The sequence below is a fragment of the Planococcus citri genome, chromosome 1 (assembly GCF_950023065.1).
Source record: "Planococcus citri chromosome 1, ihPlaCitr1.1, whole genome shotgun sequence".
NCBI lineage: Eukaryota > Metazoa > Arthropoda > Insecta > Hemiptera > Pseudococcidae > Planococcus > Planococcus citri.
Window position 1 is genome coordinate 2,348,006 of NC_088677.1, and position 19,281 is coordinate 2,367,286.

Here is a 19,281-nt window from a genome sequence, read left to right on the forward strand (position 1 = left end):
ATGGTACATATTAGTTCGCACTTTGCACCTCATACTAATACTACATAGGTATTTCAAAGCTTTTGCCCCGCCTCGCTTGAGCTTGATCATTCTCTGGCCGAAGTTGGAGAGTAGAAAAATTGACTCCTCGCATCAAAAATAATGCTGTTTTACTTCTGAGGAATTGTGAATTTTTGAAAGCTTCGCTTGTACTCTTATTTTTAAAAATAATAGATAATGTAAGTAAGTACGTAATTTTTGAAAATTTTGAAGCTATGAAAATTAACTTTTGAATAAGAAATGACTTTGTTTTACATTTTGAATTAGGTATCAATTTTTCACAGCTTTCGCCCTTGCTTTGCTCCGGCAGATTTGAATTCTGCTGCGCAAATTTTCGAACATTTCCTAGAATGGAAAAATTAACCCAAGAAATTTTAAAAACATTTATACTCCATTAATGAAAAATTTCAATTTTCAATTACACTTAATATACCTAGACATCACGTGACAGCGGCTTCAAAGTACAATGATGTTGGGAGGGCATGAAAATATGTGGGGGTTATCTTATAAAAGTACACACTAAATAGCTAAGTTGTTGGGAAATTTACGATGTTGGGGTTGGCATTTTCAAGATTTTTTCCCCTCCTACTAAAATTGGTTCGCTTCACCCCTGGGAAATGGACATATCGCACCTTGAGAGTATTAAGGTTACATCTCAAAAAAAAAAATATAGATTTTTGACATTTTTGGGGTTTGTATGGCCCCCTTCAACCAAAAATAACACTTTGAGTTGGGTACATTATCTAGATCTTGTAAAAACGCAAATGGTTTAACTCAAAATCTCAACAACATTGCAAGTTATTTGGAGTTATAAGGGTACCTACATCTCAAGAAACTCCGCCTTTTTTGAGTACCTAAATTTTCGTATGTACAAAGTGATAAAAAACAGTTTTGATTGTTTTGAATGTTTGTCAGATAGAAATAAATGCAGTCACTAGAAGTGTATTTTTTATTGGTTTGTACCAAATGGAAAAAAAAATTAAATTTATCTCTTTTCAGAAAAATGAATTTGCTCATACTACATAATAATGAAATTTTAGTTTTTTGAGAAAAACTCAAAATCTAAGCACTATAGAAAAAAACTAACGACATTATGTAAATTGGAAATTTAATTCTCTACCGGACAGGTAAAATGGTGCGCGCGTTGAATTGCTTAACGAAATATGAAATAGGTATTAGGTATGCAATAATCGCGATCTCCGGCACCGGCCGCAGGCACTTACATCATATTGCATAATCGTGGGAAATATTAAGATTGGAAATATCGGCGGCTTGGTTATTTGCGTCATATGCTGTGAAATTATTTTTCTCCAAGCAATTCCAATCCGCTTATAAATAAATGAAGTCGAGATTGAAATTTATCTAGTTGTTTGTTAGACGGTGCACGGTGCGCGAGTAAAAAGGTGCTTCATTTTCACGCCACAACAACGATGCAAACAATCGCCATTGTTTTAATCATCTCGGTCAGCGCACAGGTATGTAGTTACTTGATTCGTAGTAGCAAATTAATTACTCTCTAAATTTGAAGCAGTCAAATTTCACTGTTTCAAATTTAGAGAGTACTTTGTTGTGTACGCAGTTTTTACCTACTAATCAAATTAATGTTTTTTTCAAATATTTACAAACATCAGCACGCTGTACTTCCAAACCAAGAGGAAGCAAAACGTGTACCCGAGGATAGAATTATTACCTCTAGCAGAGCAACGGATCCTTCGAACAGGAACAATTACAAAGATGAAGTACCTGAACACACCATAATTGGAACTAATGGCGTTGTAGAGCTCGATGGGGTGTTTAAAGCGAATGATGACCAATTCAGAGCTGGCAAAGTGGAGTTATTTATCAGTCAGAAGGAAATTCGCATCAATGATGTAACGATTCTTCGGAGAACTCCTACTGATTCGCGTGATGTCAACAATGGCCATCTCACCTCCCATACGAATTATTTTAAAATTCAAACATTTAAAAGCGGTCTAACTTTGTATGAAGATGATAAAGTAAATAATGTGCCGCTTACAATTCCTGGCACGAGTGTTTTGCTTAACGAAGTACCTGAACACATCATAAAAGGATCTAATGGCCGTATAGAGCTCGATGGGGTGTTTAAAGCGAATGATGACAAATTCAGAGCTGGCAAAGTGGAGTTAGTTATCGGTCAGAAGGAAATTCGCATCAATGATATAACAATTCTTCGGAGAACTCCTATTAATCTGCTTTATGACGACAGGACGACTCTCACTTCCAATACGTATAATTTTAAAATTCAGACATTTAAAAACGGTTACACTTTGTATGAAGACGATAAAGTAAATATGACGATTCCATTTCCTCCCACCGCGCCTGCTTTCCTTAACTAACGCTGAATAAATTTAGAATATTAGCAATGTTTTGAATGCATTCAAACTGTCGAATAAATTTATGTTGTCATAATGAGCACATAGTTTTATTGGGACCTAAACTCTTGGGATAAGGGATAGGTACTCGCGACTGGCTTGGTTTTGAATTTTTTTCAGTGTTTGCAGAGAGGGAAGAAGATGTTACCCTACCCACACCTAACATTATAACTTACTGATTCCAACAGCCGATTGTCGAATAGGTATTAGGAAATTACTGAATATTTTTAGACTAGGGAAAGTAGTGAGTGATGTAGGTATAAAAGGATTCACGTATTTGGATTATTGGGATGGGTAAAATAGGAAGAAAGGAAACCTACCTATCAACATAAAATTAAGCTCTATCAAAAAATGAGAATAAGATTCGAATTAACAATCCAAAAACCAAAAGAAAGGGGAGAAAATTACATTATTTACAAAGTAGGCATCACCTACTAAAACGACAATCATGTTTGGGACATGTCCTAATTATATAATTCGAATTGTAATTATCTAAGAATTACGTACATTTCAAACTCAAGGTAGAAAATAGATGGTACTGTCATAATAAATCTACACCAAGATCATCTTAGTTGATTAATTAGGTCCTATGAGTCCTTAACTAGACTATCTTATTTTGAATCTAATTACTAAACCATTACCTTGGAGATATTCATATTCAGATTACAACTGAGCCATTTTCCTTGGCTATCTCGAAACCTAATTATGAAGAAAGACCTATATTCTGACCGGAATTGGCATGGGATCTAGTCCCAGCCTAGCCGGTGTACTCGAAAATATGACTTACTCCATTGGATCCAATACTCGAATTATTCAGAAAAATAAGTTCATTTGATCAAATTAACTTTCACAACGCGAATATCAGATCATTGAAATAGTTTAATTAACCCATCTGGTACCTTCTTGATTTCTATTGATTGAATATTTTATAGAGGTTTTGGAAAAAAATTCATAAATAATCATCGGCTCGTTCAAAATTGATGATTTTATACTTTTTGAAAAGCCGAAAGTTCAAAGAATTCAAAAACTGAGGTACATTGAAGAAAACCCGAAGCTATCAACCCTTTTTGGGGCATTGAAAGGGGGGTTGGAAAAAATGGAAATTTTGGTCGAAACTTTTGGGGTGAATAGCAGGTTTTTGAGAATATACGTATTTTTGTTTTTTTACAGATTCCCAATCTCCACTCTCTCCCCTGTCTAACAATGCTTCACACTTTATGTCCCGGGGCGTTTGAAGCTCCAAAATATCAATTTTGGAAAAATCAATAGGTAGTAAGCATGCCAATAATTTCGAAATATTTCCCTTTGGTACTTATTTATGGTAATCTTCGCCGCTATAAAACTTGGCTCAAAACTAATTTCACAGTTTGAAAGGGCATCCAAAGCTGATTCAAAAACGTTCATAAAGTTTTTCAAAAGTCCAAAAATTTCAAAATGGCGCCGTAAGTGCGAGCTATGATTCAAAATTACGCAAAAAATCACCACATATGTAACTTTTTATGTTGTTTCGGAATATATTGTTTTCAAAATGGGCACTTTCAATTGGGGGGGGGGGGGAATTGCCCCCCTCAAATTTGGGTCCAAAATTCAAAAAAAAAGTATGGGCGTGTACTATATCAACTATTATGTTTTCGGAGGTGCTAAACACGAATATGACCTTGGTTTTTCGATTGCGCTTCATCTAAAGCCCCCGCACCCCCTCACCCTGAAAGGGTCAAATTCCAAAAAATGGGTTGTGTAATGCGATACATGAAATAGCACGTTTTTGGAGGTGCTGAACACGAATATGACCTTAGTTTTTCGATTGCGCTTCATCTGAAGCCCACAGTACCCCCTCCCCTCGAAAGGGTCAAATTCCAAAAAAATGTTTTGGGTAACGCGATACATGAAATTGCACGTTTTTGGAGGTGCTAAACACGAATATCAGACTTGTTTTTAGATTGGACGTCACCTAAAGCCCCCAGTGCCCCATTTTATTTTTATTCAAAATTTGACTCAAGGGGGGGGGGAGCATGGGACCTCAAATGCGTCCCAATCAAAAAACGAAGGTCATATTCGTGTTCAGCACTTCCAAAAACGTGCTATTTCATGTGCGTAACACAGCCCATTTTTTTGGAATTTGACCCTTACAAGGGGAGGAGGTGCTGGGGGCTTCAAATGAAGCTCAATCGAAAAACCAAGGTCATATTCGTGTTCAACACCTCTGAAAACATGACAGTTGATATACTACACGACCATACTTTCTTTGAATTTTGGACCCAAATTTGAGGGGGGCAATTTCCCCCCAGTTGAAAGTGCCCATTTTGAAAACAATATATTCCGAAACAGCATAAAAAGTTACATCTATGGTGATTTTTTGAGTAACTTTGAATCGTAGCTCGCACTTACGGCGCCATTTTGAAATTTGAACTTTCACTGAAAGTTCAACTTTGAACTTTTATAAAATTTTAATGAACTTTTACATGAACGTTTTTGAATCAAATTTGGATGCCATTTGGAACTGTGAAATTATTTTCGAGTCAATAAGTTTTCTAGCGGAAAAGTTATGAGCCCCTGAAGTGGAATACTTCAGGAAATTGCTAAAGCAAAATGAAACCTCCCCACTGGGCCCTCGAGAGGGCTGTGGGGATTATTTGTAAGGACTTGTCCGGTCTGCCAATGTAAGGGAAATAGGTTATTCATAAATACCTAGACAATAGTTTTCGCCTAAATGCCTACAAAAGTCCTATAAAGCTGTTGATATTATAATGCTCGGGTAGCAGCAGCGGGGTTCATTGATAGATGAGACAAGCTTACATAATTCCGTCTATGATCTGTCCGAAGACCTATCATAGGGGTGTATTAGTACCTAAATAGGGGTTAGAATTCTCCTAATTGATTTATCTACATTTATTCATTAAGCGCCTAAATAAATAAATTAAGAGAATAAGAACACCTAGTTGGATACTCCGTGTATACGATATAATTGCAATACACACCTTATAATTACAACACAAATAATTGGTAAAGCTAATTATTTGTATCTTAAGCTAACAGGTAAATAAATTCATATATGACATATTATTTAAGGAAGAAGATGATTACTTACGACCTTTTGGTGTTATACCTTGCGATGCACGAATACAACGATTAACGATTGTTTAATAACCCAGGGGTAGTATTAGCAATTTAATCGATTTTAATTACTTTTTAACAACAAAAACACACTTTGACAAATTATCGAAGCTGGGCTTAACGCGAGATGATCAGGCTCGACATGTGAACAAGAATATAAGATTCAAGCTCACCCACAACGACGCGGACTGTTCTATACACCTTAGCAAGAGTAGATGATAGAACTATAAGTCTGGAAGTCAGAATTATAAGACGTCAGACTTACAAGTCATGAGAGCATCTCGATCTCGATCGCTCGATGCTACATCTTGCCATCTCTTAATTAATCGTATCGTTCCCACCTCAAGTAGGGGAATCTCATATAGGAGAAATACTACACATAGACAGATAGGGGAATAGGAAATATGGCAACACGTACTGTCGCAAGGCATGATGTCCCTTCACATATGCCCTCTTCCTTGGTTCACTCAAGGGAGCAAACCGCAGGGGGAAGCACGGATGTAAAAGTCCTGAAGAAAGGAATCATGGCTTGAAACACTACGTGAGCCTATCTGAGGGATGACCCTCTGCCCCTCCGTACTTTCGGCTGTGGTGAGCTGAAGAATACAGAGAAATTTAGGGGTTCGAATATTCACACTTCATTGCACTGTATCCGACAAGCGGGTGCAAACATGGTTCACAAGGAGAAATGTCCAAGTTTACCCATTCAATGCAAGCGTTGAGATTCATGAAATGCGAATATTACGAATACCAAAAATTCAAGAATGGTTGCAAGATCATTAGGTGCCACCTCCTAGTGTATCAGACTAGGAGACTAATGACCTGCAAAGCCATTCATAGAATTCGAATTCAGAAGGTGAGGTAAGGATTAGACACGTATTCAGAGTAAGTTCACTGACCTGATTTCATGTTGATGCAACATTGACGACTCACCGCCAAGTTTTGACGTTGAATACATCGATGTCACATCAAGTCCGAAAACAAATAAGCGAAAGAAATACTCAGAAATATTAGAAAGGTTAAGGAGACACGAGAAAGGAAAATTGAAAAAAGCTATTGCGTTGGCTGTTTTTTGGACGCTTTTTCGTAGCTTGTAATTAAATAGTGATCCGATAAAATTCATCAGAATTGTAAGCGGGTCATGGTCACAATGTACTTCGTAACTGGTGAGAGTTGTGAAGTCTGAGGCAATGGATTCAAATATGCCTATCTTTTACTACTTATGAGGAGAGGAAAGGAAAAAGGTAAGGTTACGAGGAAAAAAGGAAAAAAGTGCATGGTGGAGAACTCGAGATGAAAGATTGAACAGTGATACGTCAATTGAAACGAGACTGATTCCCTAACTATAGGGGTGACGGCGCTACAGAAGCTGGAGAATGACGTAGAAACGAGAATATGCCAGAGTTGGGATTGAGATCTGAGTCTCCTGTGATTATCAAGCTAACGTTCGATAAACTAGGTATACTAAATCTCAGCGAACAAGACCTAATTCAAGAAAAAAGTCCTGAAGATGGAAAGGCAATTCGATCACAGTGATAAATTATACTGACTAAGAGACTGGAAAATGATTCCAATATTCGATAAGTCGTGCGTGGGTGATGATGTGAAATTTGTCCTACACTGATTCATGGATTTTAATCGCGATTTTATCGAGTATTAATATTTATCACGAGTTACAACGATTACGAGGAGCAATTTTATTACACCTTTGTGCAATTTGTTACACGCGGATTTTATCAGAGAATTAATGTACTATCAGAACTGATTACAAAATGTCAGGATTGGACTGTGATGTGGATGAAGGATATATTTAGAGGAAGGATATAGGAATGAGGATTATTTCCAGATCACGAAAACTTGTTCCCAAGTAAATTGGGACTTTCATCTAAGTGATTAAGTGGAAATATCAAAGAGGTCCTGTTTCTGTTCGAAAGTAGTTTGGCACCTGAGGAACACTTATACCAATCAAGAGTAATGCCGCAGTGTAAAATTGCAGCTTACTATGAGAAGCGTAAGAAATTCACAAATCGTAACCAACCAAATCTCGCTCAGAAATAGGATCAAGAAAATACAAGTGGTGGATTTATCGAAAAATGGATGTGAAAAGGGTAAAGGATGGATAGACAGTTTGAGTTGTGGATTTAGGATAATTATAAATGACTATTTGTTTGAATTCACGAAGAGAGCAATCGTTTAAGAAAATTTCCATAGACATTGAGGATCTTTGTTTGTTTGTATCGCGGTTTATCGAAATTTTAAGGTTTGTGAAAGTTTACGCTTATTCAAGAAGTGATCTCTACTTTGTTCTCAGCCATAGATAATTCGAAAATGTTTTTCTTTATATTGAAGTTCTTTAAAGTTTCGCGAGAAACGAATCCAAGTATTATTGTCAAAACTCGAATTGATCCAGTGGTATTGGGATCCAAACAAGGGTGTTTTGAAGATATCGAGTTCTTCACGAGAACTATCAAGAGAACGGTTCTTTGAAGGATCCGAAATGGTTCGGCTAAAGAGCTAAGAGACGTTGAAATAGAATAAGAAACCATTGTAAAAGAGCAGCTGCCACGGATTAAAATAAAGAGATGAGCATTGCTGGAGAATTTTTAAATCAGAAGCGTGTATCAAAAGGAAGCAACTTTTTAGGTTTTTTGACCTTTTATAAAATTTCGATGATGCCAAAATTTTGCTCCTATCTAATTATTTTAATTATCGTGTATTCTATATTTATTTATTCGCGTCTTTTAAAATTGATTTATTATTCGAATTAACGATTAAAATTCCGATAAGAAGAAATCCTCATGAACTTGCTCATCCGTGAATTATTCTAATCATTTAGAGGCTTTGGATTTTTAGACATTTTATACGTCCTACTACTACATTATTCGAGTTTTAAATTCCCTAGCAACGATATTGTCAATTTGTACTTATGTTGTTTGTTGAAATTACTAGGATGACTGATAAAAAGAAAAAATATGGAGGGTATACGTGAAAATTACGATTATTGAACGGATTTTAAAGTCCAAAGATGGTCATCCTTTGATTAAATGAAATTTACGTTACGTTAAGTTGAATGGACAATCGTCCAAAAAGAAAAAATAATTAGAACATATGTAAAAAGAATTTAGAAAAACCTATTACTGGGGTCGTAAGCAACATATAGCGGGAAATGTACAAAGCAAGCATCAAAATATATCACAAAATGCATAACATGTCAAAAATGCAACAGATATCACATATTAAACTTAGGTATCACAATTTGCATACATTTGGAATGCATAAATGAAGGAATATTTACAAAATTTACAGACATAACATGATAAAAACAAGAACTGTACAAAATGATTTTTACAAGTTTTAAGACTAAGTTACTGTACAAGGGTGCGAAATTATCATTTTGTGAAGTACGATACATTTTGAAGGGACTTGAATGAAATGATAACTTTTTTCAAGTGAGAAAACCTACGCTGGTAATGAATTAATTCTAATTAAATTTAGATGTTCGTAAAAATAAGTGCATAAATATACTAATCATTTGACATAGGTTGAAACTTATAAATAAAAATGAAAATCATGAGCTATACATATTTGTTTCGTTCTTCATTTGTTTTGTGGTACAAAGTGCTGTCTTTTGTTACAATTTTTCGGGTGTAAATTTGACAATGATGGAAAATTTACAGATAAATGGTTCTATTGAGTGGTTATTGAGCTTTACGTTACATGTACGATTGAAAATTGAAAGAAAAAATAGGTCTATTGTTTTGAATAGTAGATATGTATAACAAAGTAGTATTTAAAGCTAGCTTATACCTTGAAGTCTTTAAAAATAGTGCAAACTTAACAATAAAGTAATTCGTGTGAATTCGTCAACTAAAAATAAGTGCAAAGTGATTAAAAGTGTAAAAAAGTATTTGTATTCGTATAAGATAACAAAAAAAAAAGGATTTCTAAAAATAATTTGAGAATTTTATCGATTTATCAGCTGCTGGTGAGTAGATGGTGATTTTTATGTCGTCAGCGATTGTATATAGTGGATCCCATAGGGCATAATGAGAGTAGACATCATTTTTCGCTGCGAGCATACGTTGATGATAATGGAAAATGACACGAGTTCGAATACTCTGGATAACATCGTCATTGTACGAGAGATATCATTTCGGTACTTCCCAGGTGATAATGCTTTAATAAATCGAAAAATTTCAATTAGTTAAAATATAACTTATGGTGCTAATCTAATTCTAATGGGCTTTAACATGCGATAAAGCGAGTAATTCTAGGTTTTATATCTAATATAACATAAGAATAATAGAAAAGGGGAGGGAGGGGGGTTAAGTCGTCAAATCCAAGCATAAAAATGGATCGAACTCCTTAACCTGAAATTCCAGGAGGATCCCAAATTGACAACTGTCTAATATACATCCGAAGATGTCCTGCAACGACAATTAATCAATCTGAGAAACTTTCTAAAATTCCATAAGTGGGGAATGAGGCTGGATTTTATTTTGAAATTTTGTGACGAAAATTCCAAAATTCAATCCACTTTTTCGAAGTTCATTTATGAAGATTTCGCAATTAATCACCCTCAATGACCTTCAACGAAAATCGTGATAATTTTCTACTATTCATTGAGAGGTGATTTCAAGACGAAACTTCTTCTTTTTGAAACGAGCTTTCGAAAAAGGTTCTGTTTATCGCTTTTTCGTGAAATAGCACAGAGTGTTATTACACGAAAAGGCAAACACAGTCTTATCGTGGGATTATACTCACGACTTTCTCTCTTTTTCACATACGTGATAGAGAGATTGTTTTATAGCAAATATTGCTATGTCAAATCCGGGTATCGCTCTTGTGTTCTATTCGTCGGCCATTGGGTCGTCGTTGAGCGGTATATCTACGTGTGGAGTGGCTGGCAAGTCATTGAGCGTCGCGGCGCGTCTGCTTTTCTCCATTTGAGCCAACACAACTTCAACATTATCACTCCATGGGTCTGGATCATCCCAGTCATACACGGGTCGCATGAGGGGATACACTACACATGGTTCTTCGGGGGCCATGGTGATCGAGTCATAGAGTGCTTGCGTTGAGGTTTGAGCACTGAGTTGAGGAGAATCGAAGGATTTCGGTGAGCAAGGTCGCGTACCAGCTATTTCACTCACTGAAAACGAAGGCAAAGAGCACGAGCGAGGAGGTAACAAGGCGTTATCTTCTGCGGTAATTTCGTCACAAATTCGCCGCAAAAGCTGCGCCGAGGCCACCTCACCGCGTGCAATCGCTTCTTCCTTCTTTTTGCGTATTCGTGAACGGCGGACGTCCAGCGCGAGGTTGATAACATCTTGCTCATCGTTAGGCGCCTGTGTATCACGAATATGCAATTTCTCCGGCTCAGTACACGTTGCGTTATCTGAAACAGAGCAAATAGAAGTTGCCAGTTCTCCGGCGGTTAGCGTATTAGGTTGGTTACTCTTGTCCAATAGCGAGTCGTCGCAATGTTGAACTTCGTCGGTAATGTCGACACCATCGAACGATAAGTCGCTTATGGAAGAAGTGTCCTCTCGGATGGAATTCGATTTCTTCATTGAACATTTCGGAACAAGAGTGTACGATTTCGCCAGGGCTTTGATGATGGGTACATATAATTTCAGGTCATAATAAGGACCGTCTTCCTTCGTTTGCTGTTTAATATCTGGAAGAATATTAAAAAACTCGTCGAGACGATGGGTTGTGCCTTTGTGCACAAAATCCCAATCGCTGTCATTATACACGCTATTTATCGTTTTACCGATTGGAGCGCGATGAGTCGCATTCGAAATGAGAGGAAGAAAGTACACATCGGTGACCTGAAGTTTAGCCAAAAGTTTGCATAAATTGTGCATGGCTTTATCGAAAGTTTCACCATCAGTGCCTATATGAGCTTCATAAGTGCCTATCGCGAGCATTATTTTGGATGGTAAACTTTTAAATTTTGATAAATAATCGATTATCATTTGAACGGTCATGTCTCTACGATACAATTTTGAGTCTAAAGTTTCCGAAAACGTTTTACCCTGCATCAGCCTCCTAGCGATCCCTTCCGCGTGTCCGTCACCGAGAAGGAGGATGTCATTCGCGAATATCGCGCTTGGCATGTCTCCAGTCGGGGTAACATGAGCAGCAACGGTAAAGAAGAAAGGATAGGAATTGATGGGGTAAAAAGGCTCCAAAAATTTAGGTTCGCAACCATATCGTTTACGAAATATGTTGAGATTACGTATTAAATATGCGTTGGTGACACGAAGTTTCGGACTACTTTCTCGTAAAAGGGGCGATTTCCCTATTAGCGTTTTCAGTTTCTTTGGGCGCGATTCGAGAGTCTTTTTAATCGCGTTCGTCGTAGAATTTGGAGGCGATGACGTATTTTCCCCGAGCGAGGTCACTGACTTGGGATTCTCGATATTCCGATCGAAAAATTCGTCTACTTTTTTAGACGCCTGTTCAGTGAGAGCACTGCGGGGGGTGGTAGTTTTTCCTGGAAGATCTGTCATGAAACTCGGAAGATTATTTTTCCGCCGCGTGACGAGTTTTTTAGGCTCGTCAATCGTCAGATCAATGACCTCCGAATTCACTTTCAGGTTTCCAGTCTTTTTGCCTCGAGAAATCGATTGATTCGTAATCCTAGTCTTTCTTAATTTTTCCAAAATTGGCTGGGAAGATTCAGCTCTAGTTACGGGCGGTGAATACTCGAAATTTCGTGGTCCACATCTCAACACAGCCGGATAGCCGGCAATCCGACTATCATACTGCCAAAACAGGTTACTGTGTTGAGAGCGGATAATTTCACATTGTTGGTTTATGATATCGCATTGTTTCCTCAGAAAATGACACATATCAACGATGTAGCTGCTCTCACTGGGCTGCAACCGAGGTACACTCGGTTGAATAACTCGTCTGAGAGGAGAGACACCGCCATATGACGTCATTGCCGGACGAAACCTGCAAAATTCGTCGCCACGTAGTAGAGCAGAACAACCCCTATGTCGGCATTCTATTACTTTTCGATTCTGGTGATCTCGTCTTAAACTCGCAATGTAGGTCATGTACAAACAATACTGATGGTACATGTGCCCACATGAAGTTGTAATCGGAAAATCGCCAGAATTTTCGAGTCGTAGATTTGCCTTACTCAGAATTGGTCTCTCGCAAATTTCGCACAATACCTCCATTTTCACGAAAGTTGCTAGATTGAAATACCGTGAGAAAGTTACGAGCGATAAAATTCTGGAATTTTTTAACAACCCTAAAATTTTCAGAAAGAAAGGCTGACTATTTTTGAGAATTCAATATTCCCGAAAAATCAAATCAATGAATAAATTGACTCAACATTCCGAAAATACCGAAATGTCTAAAAAAATAGAGGGCATAAGTGAAAATTTGAACTTGTTATTGGAAAATTGCAGTGTTTAAACTGGTTGAATTTTGCCAATAGCAAGTACCTGCCTAAATCACGAGATCCTAATTCTCTAAATTACGAAACGAAACTGGTGGTATTTTTAAGAAAGTAGCACACGCGATACGAAATAGCTCAAATGATTGATAAAAAATGCATGAACAAAATTAATGCGAAAAATATGCACATAATGAAAAGCAATCAAATTATGATTTTTCCAAAAAAAAATATACGACGATATGGAAAAATCGTAAATAGAGATTCGGCTATGCCGTACTTACCAAACAATACCGCTAAACTTGTTGGTGAAATTCGAACCTCAACTCCCAATGCTAAAAAATTGGGTTTGAGTGTCGAATTTCATCAATGGAGAGACGCACTTGCCGCCTAAACCAAGTTGAGAGAGGTAGAGACTTTGTCGAGAGAACTTTACTTTACAAATGAGAGACTGATGATTTTTGTCTCATCTTCGGCTTGAGATTTTTAGAAAAGACGCATTATCCCTACTTGCATTTTGGTCGTAAAATGTATAATTGACATCAGATGAGAATTAACAAGCAAGTCGAGAGAGGCTGTTTGCTTTTCTAAACGGTGACAAATTCGAGGTTTCAAAATCTGGTGACTATTTTACTCTTGAAGATACCTACATTTGCGAGTAATAAGACGATCGGTCGATGACTTGTCGTAATGAGAGAGACAGAGAAAGAAGACAGGATGATATAATTGCTCCCTATCCGTCTCATTCTATTAGCTCGATAAATGTTTGTTGATTTTAGCGTCTTCTTACTTTGTATGAGGTATAATAAAACCTACGATGAAAAATAATCCCAGAAGTGAATGCGTGAGAGTCAGGCTGATGGTAACATTATCGTAGTATTATAGAGAGAAAAATTAAAGAACCGCTTGTATTTACAATTTTATTGCCTACTTGTGCCGAGTGACAAGAAAGCAAGAAAAAAGGCTAACACGAACCTTTCGTTTTAGAATCCTTACTTTGTAGAAAGATTATTTTATCTAAAACGGAAGGCTCTGTGTGGCGTCAGCGAATTCATTAACTACGTCGAAATTGGATACAATGTATCCTTCAATACAATACCCCTAGCAAGCGTGAACCAGTTCTTTGTGTACTTGATATTGATTGTATGCACCGCCGCTTCGTCGTAGATATGGCGCGGCGGTTGCATCATATTAGTTAATCCCTAACAAAGTTGCCCTATTCAGACGTTCGAATATTTTATCTTTACATATTTTCTACCAATAAATAGACGACACATATGATAAATACGATTCAAACAAATGTATTGTAACGACAATTAAAACGTATGTACACGGTATCATCTCTTTCTTAAAAAATATAGAAAATAGGAGAACAAACGAGAGAAAAAATAGTAACAACTTATAGGCTAGTGGTATGTTTCGTGAAGGTAAAAAAAAATGTAACAAATTGAAAAAACTGGTATATGCTATGGATTTTTTAGAGTATGACTATTGGTTTTGAAATTAAAACAAGGTATAAATTCTATTATAAGAGGTAGGGCATATTATGGTACTATTGTAATAAAATTCGTCACGAAACATCTTAAGACTTATCAGGAACTTAACTATTAGGAAAAACTTAACGATATCACAAGGGTTTTTGAACACAATAATCACGAAATTTGATAACTATGACACAGATTGCTGAAAAGTTACTGGTTTGGGCTATTGTAAAAGAAAATTATATGCTAAAAAATGGACATGTAGAGGGAATAAATGCAAAAAACAAAATAACAGTTTGAATTTTTGAGTTATTGAAACAGAAAATTACGAAATAGAGATCGAAACAATAACTAAAACATCAATAATCACGAGTACTTAGGTAACAAGTTGAAATTTGTACAAATTGTAGAAAATCACAAAACTTAAACTATACACATTCTGTCTAGATTACTATTGCAGTTCGATAAAAAAAAAAAATTATAGGGCATATTGAGTTGATAAAAAGCTATGGAAAATTCTTTGAATGAAAATTATCAAGGGCATATAGTGAGAAAATCGGACATATATTGAGTATTGAAAAGTTGAAATTCGAAAATTTGAATAATAAAAAAAAAATGAATCGGATATTGCGTTAATTGTTACTGGAATGTGTCTAATTAAATCTAGGTAAAAGGTAAGCTAACTAGAAAATAACAACATGCAGGAAAACAATAAAACCAACACGAACGATCGATGCGTAAATTAAATCGAAGATGATACCTATTTATTTCGTTGAATCTCAGAACCGGCGCTCCTCTCTTGGGACATTCATAAGGTCCATGAAGATGTGGATGTAATAATCCAGGACCCAGGTGTGATCGAGTGTTCCATCTGGTCTCAGGTACTCTATCTTTCTCTGAGTGTATCCCGATCCAGCGGGATCTTGGCGTGTTTCGAATGTGATATTGCCCAGATTATTTCTATAATAATCTGGGAGCGGAACTGGCACGAATAGAGGTACGTTTAGATTCTGATTTGGGTCCTCTGCCTGAGGTTCAGGTGAAGGTGGCGGTGGTGGAGGTACCATTTGAGGGTCGTCGTTTACGTTGATATTCTCGCCATTATTGTTGATATTATCTGCCATTTCACTCGATTTTTATTATTTTAAGCACAAGTATTTGAACTAAATTATTCGCACTCCCGACAAGTTACAGGTATTTCAAAAAATGATGAAATTACGCGATAATGATGCAAAGTATACTCGGAAATGATACGTTAATCGGCACGAATAATAGCAATGAAGTTGCCTCGACGCATAGAAGAACACAAGTCAAATGTCGTCGTCCTGTTTGCCAAGGATATCAGCCGATATTTTCGATCGCTGGTTCTGATTGGTTCTAGGACCACCATACAAAATACTCAAAAAAAAACACATAATAGGCGAAATTTTATTGCCCCGCGTTGTTGTAGTGGTGAGTAGTGATAACATTCATCGAGAGGTTTTCAACTCCAGAGTCGTGACGTCACATTCACATGCTCGCGGAACATGTCGAGGACCAGTTGCAAGCAAAGGGCATATTCGACGATGTTATTTCTCACTCAACGCGACACGAGAGCAATAAAACATAGCGCTATTATGTATCTTTTCGTTCTTTTCTATGAATGAGTAGGCGTTTTCGACTATATTTTGTTAGGCTGTTATTTGTTTATTGAGGAAGCAGTTATTGTGCATACGACGAAGTGTATATTCGGAGTTGACCAACTGTGACAAAATCTTAAGGTATTTGCTTTCATCTCAGATTTTTACACAGGTAGTCAACCCGAATACACTTCCGAGTCAAATTTCAAATTCTCGAAATTCTTTCGGCGACGCGATTTTTACATCACATCGCCCAAATAGCTTCGATGATTGGAATATTTTTCCCGAGCCACGCACACACATACCAAGGCGCAAGAAAAGACTTGTGATATGTGTAGGAGGTCGGGAAAAATAATCCCTTTGAAAGTTTGACCGATGCATAGTTTCGTTAGTTATGATCATTTTTCTCAACTCTGATACACACGAAAAATGAATTTTTTGCATGTATGAGGCTCGAGAAAATGATTTGTTTCGTTATATTGCAGGGTTAATTTTCCAACTCCAATACACACACGGAAAATGCTAACATTTTTCGCAGGTGCATGGGATCGGAAAAATAGCCAGTTCGGGTAAAAATTGCATATCATGAGCAGGTGACCACGCCCCGCCCCTCAATTTGCATTGAGATTGGGAAACGCCTTCACCTTACCGGGTATGCAATCTCATGCCCTAGCAATTTGTTATAGTTAGGTTCGTTATTTGACTGGTGGATTACATTGGTTTTTGTCAGAGTGAAACCAATCTTTCACAATACTAATGGCCAATGTAATTTTACCAATCGCTTGGGTTTCTCCCACTCGCTGATCCGAGTGATCAGAGGGTGAAATGAACCCAAGAGTTTCGTCATTTTCGTTGCTAAGTTCTGACTCAGACAGCTCATCAGATTCCATGTCGTAAAATCTCGCGTAGGGTGGCTCGTCACCATCCGAATCGTAAGTAATACAATTAACTTCAAGTTTCGAGTTTTTAAGGCGAATCGCCTCTTGCCCTAGTCGAGATATGCGATCACGAATTCTTTCTGAACGTCTGGTCTTGTTTTGTAGTTTTTTGGAATTTTTAGTAACGTTAGGTTTTTTGGTTTCGTTATTTTTATTTTTAGTTAGGATAGTTATTGTCTTAGTTGAGTTATTAGTACTAACAAGTGGCATATGATCAGTGGTTAGGTTCGCTTTACTGGTAGACGGAATCGGATCTGTCCCTATAAGATTATTCACTTCATGGGATCTATCTTTACGTGGTCGACCTCTACTTCGTTTGATGATATTAGACGCACTTGCCCCAGTCGGGGGGGAAGGGGGGAGAGTTGCTGTAAAGATGAATGGTTTACAGGAGTCATTTTGAGTTTTTTGTTTATTCTTTTCCCTTATTAAAGCGCGTTGTTCACGAGTAGACTCGACTATTTTTGACAGAACGACGTTAGAAGCCTTTTTGAAATCGCTATTAGAAATATTAGGACTATCTTTCTGCTTAGTGTTGCCTAATTGACGTACATCGTCGTCACTTTCGTCAGAAATCTCTTCCTGATATTTCAATAGAAATTCCTTTATCCTATCTTGCAGTGAACGAGAGTCTAAGTGAGACTTAAGACAAGATTCGCTTTCGAGTTTTTGTAAATTGGCTTTCGTGATGAAAAGAGTAAGCTGACGTATGTTAGCAACCCTGTTGATGGTTGTTCCATCTGTTGGTTGTAACAAATAGCAATTGTGTCCATTGCGTTGAAGCACAATGAAGGGACCTGTTTTCTTTTCATACAATTTACCTGATGTTTTCTTCTCGAAGCTAGATTGTTTATGATTCGTCATAAGGACCCAATCACCCTCGTTTAGCAAGGTGGGATCACGATGAGATTTATTAAAAGCATATTCCTCGTCTATCCTTTTTAATCGTCTACGTTCTCGAATGTAAGTTTCAATGACCTGTTTATTTGTCATTTCACTAACCTTTTGTCTCCCCTGTTCAACAGTGTACACCGCTTTTTTAGCTAGACTATCCGCCACTATGTTCGTATATTCGTGTTTACGAGCATAGACATGGATAAATTCGATTTTTTCAAAACACGTTTTAAGTTCCAAAATTTGCTTAAAAAGGTGTTCATGGTGAACAGGTTTGCCACGAGAATTTTTCCAGTTGTTAGTTTGCCATAGAGAACAAGTGTTGTTTAAGGCTTTGATAGCATAATTGCTATCACTTAGGAGTTTCACTTTTTTTATTTCGTTAAATTTCAAAATCTCGAGAGCCTGGATTATAGCAATCAGTTCCGCGAGGTTATTTGAAATTGCATAATTCGAACTCGTAATACGTTCTGAGACGTTCGATTTTGACTCAGGCGCGAAGCAAATACCTATACCTGCTATCGCTTTTTCATCACCGTTTTTGGAGCAAGCTCCATCCGCAGTGACCCTAACGTATCCGTCTGTATCAAATATTAAGTCGGTTAAGTGATTTAATTTGTTCTCTAGACAGTAAGTGCTTGTGGTAGATGGGAGTTCCTGCTTGGCCATTTTCTCACGAAGTTTCAATAATTCATGCACAAAGTTGAACCTGAAATTTTCGTGAGGAATGGTGTTCACAGTCTTATCCCAAATACCCCATGCTTCGTTCGGTTTGAAGCCAAATGACGTAGGCGTATTATTCAGCTCATTTTGGATGTCGCAAATCAAATTTTGCCATCCTAGATGAGATCTGAAGGGATCATGGTAAGTGTTTATTTTCACCCGAATCTTGTCACCTAAACACCGCATCGTGCGTTCAACTGACGAAGACTGGGGATTATAAACATTTGTATGGGCTACCTTTATGTCATAAGACTCAAATAAGTTGTACCAAGATTCGGAGATAAATTGTGAGCCGTTATCGGTGATAACCTTTTTTATCACGACACCATATTTTCTAATGTCTTCTAAAATTGTTTTCATTTTCGCGCAAACGTCTTTCTTTTTGATTTGATAAAGGGTCTTTAGCCATATCCTACCTGAAAAGACGTCTTTAGCAACAAGAAGATATTTCGGTTTGTTCTTCATGGCCGGTAAGGGTCCATAAAGATCGACAGAAATGACGTCGCCTAACGCATACGCCTCGACTTGTGCATATTCTAATTGTTTATGCATTGCATAATTCTTATTAACTTTACACACGATGCATACGTTACATATGTCTCGTATGTAGGCTAAAGAATTATTGTGGTAAAAAATGCGTCGAAAAATCATATCCAATTTTAC

The 19,281-nt window shown here is 37.1% G+C and overlaps 1 long non-coding RNA gene across 1 annotated transcript; it reads left to right on the plus strand.

Moving 5' to 3' along the window:
- The first annotated feature begins 1,284 nt into the window (after positions 1–1,284).
- LOC135844601 (uncharacterized) lies at positions 1,285–2,472 on the plus strand. Its single transcript, XR_010558577.1, has 2 exons — positions 1,285–1,514; positions 1,671–2,472. It is a non-coding gene; the product is annotated as an uncharacterized LOC135844601 (long non-coding RNA).
- The last annotated feature ends 16,809 nt before the right edge of the window (positions 2,473–19,281 follow it).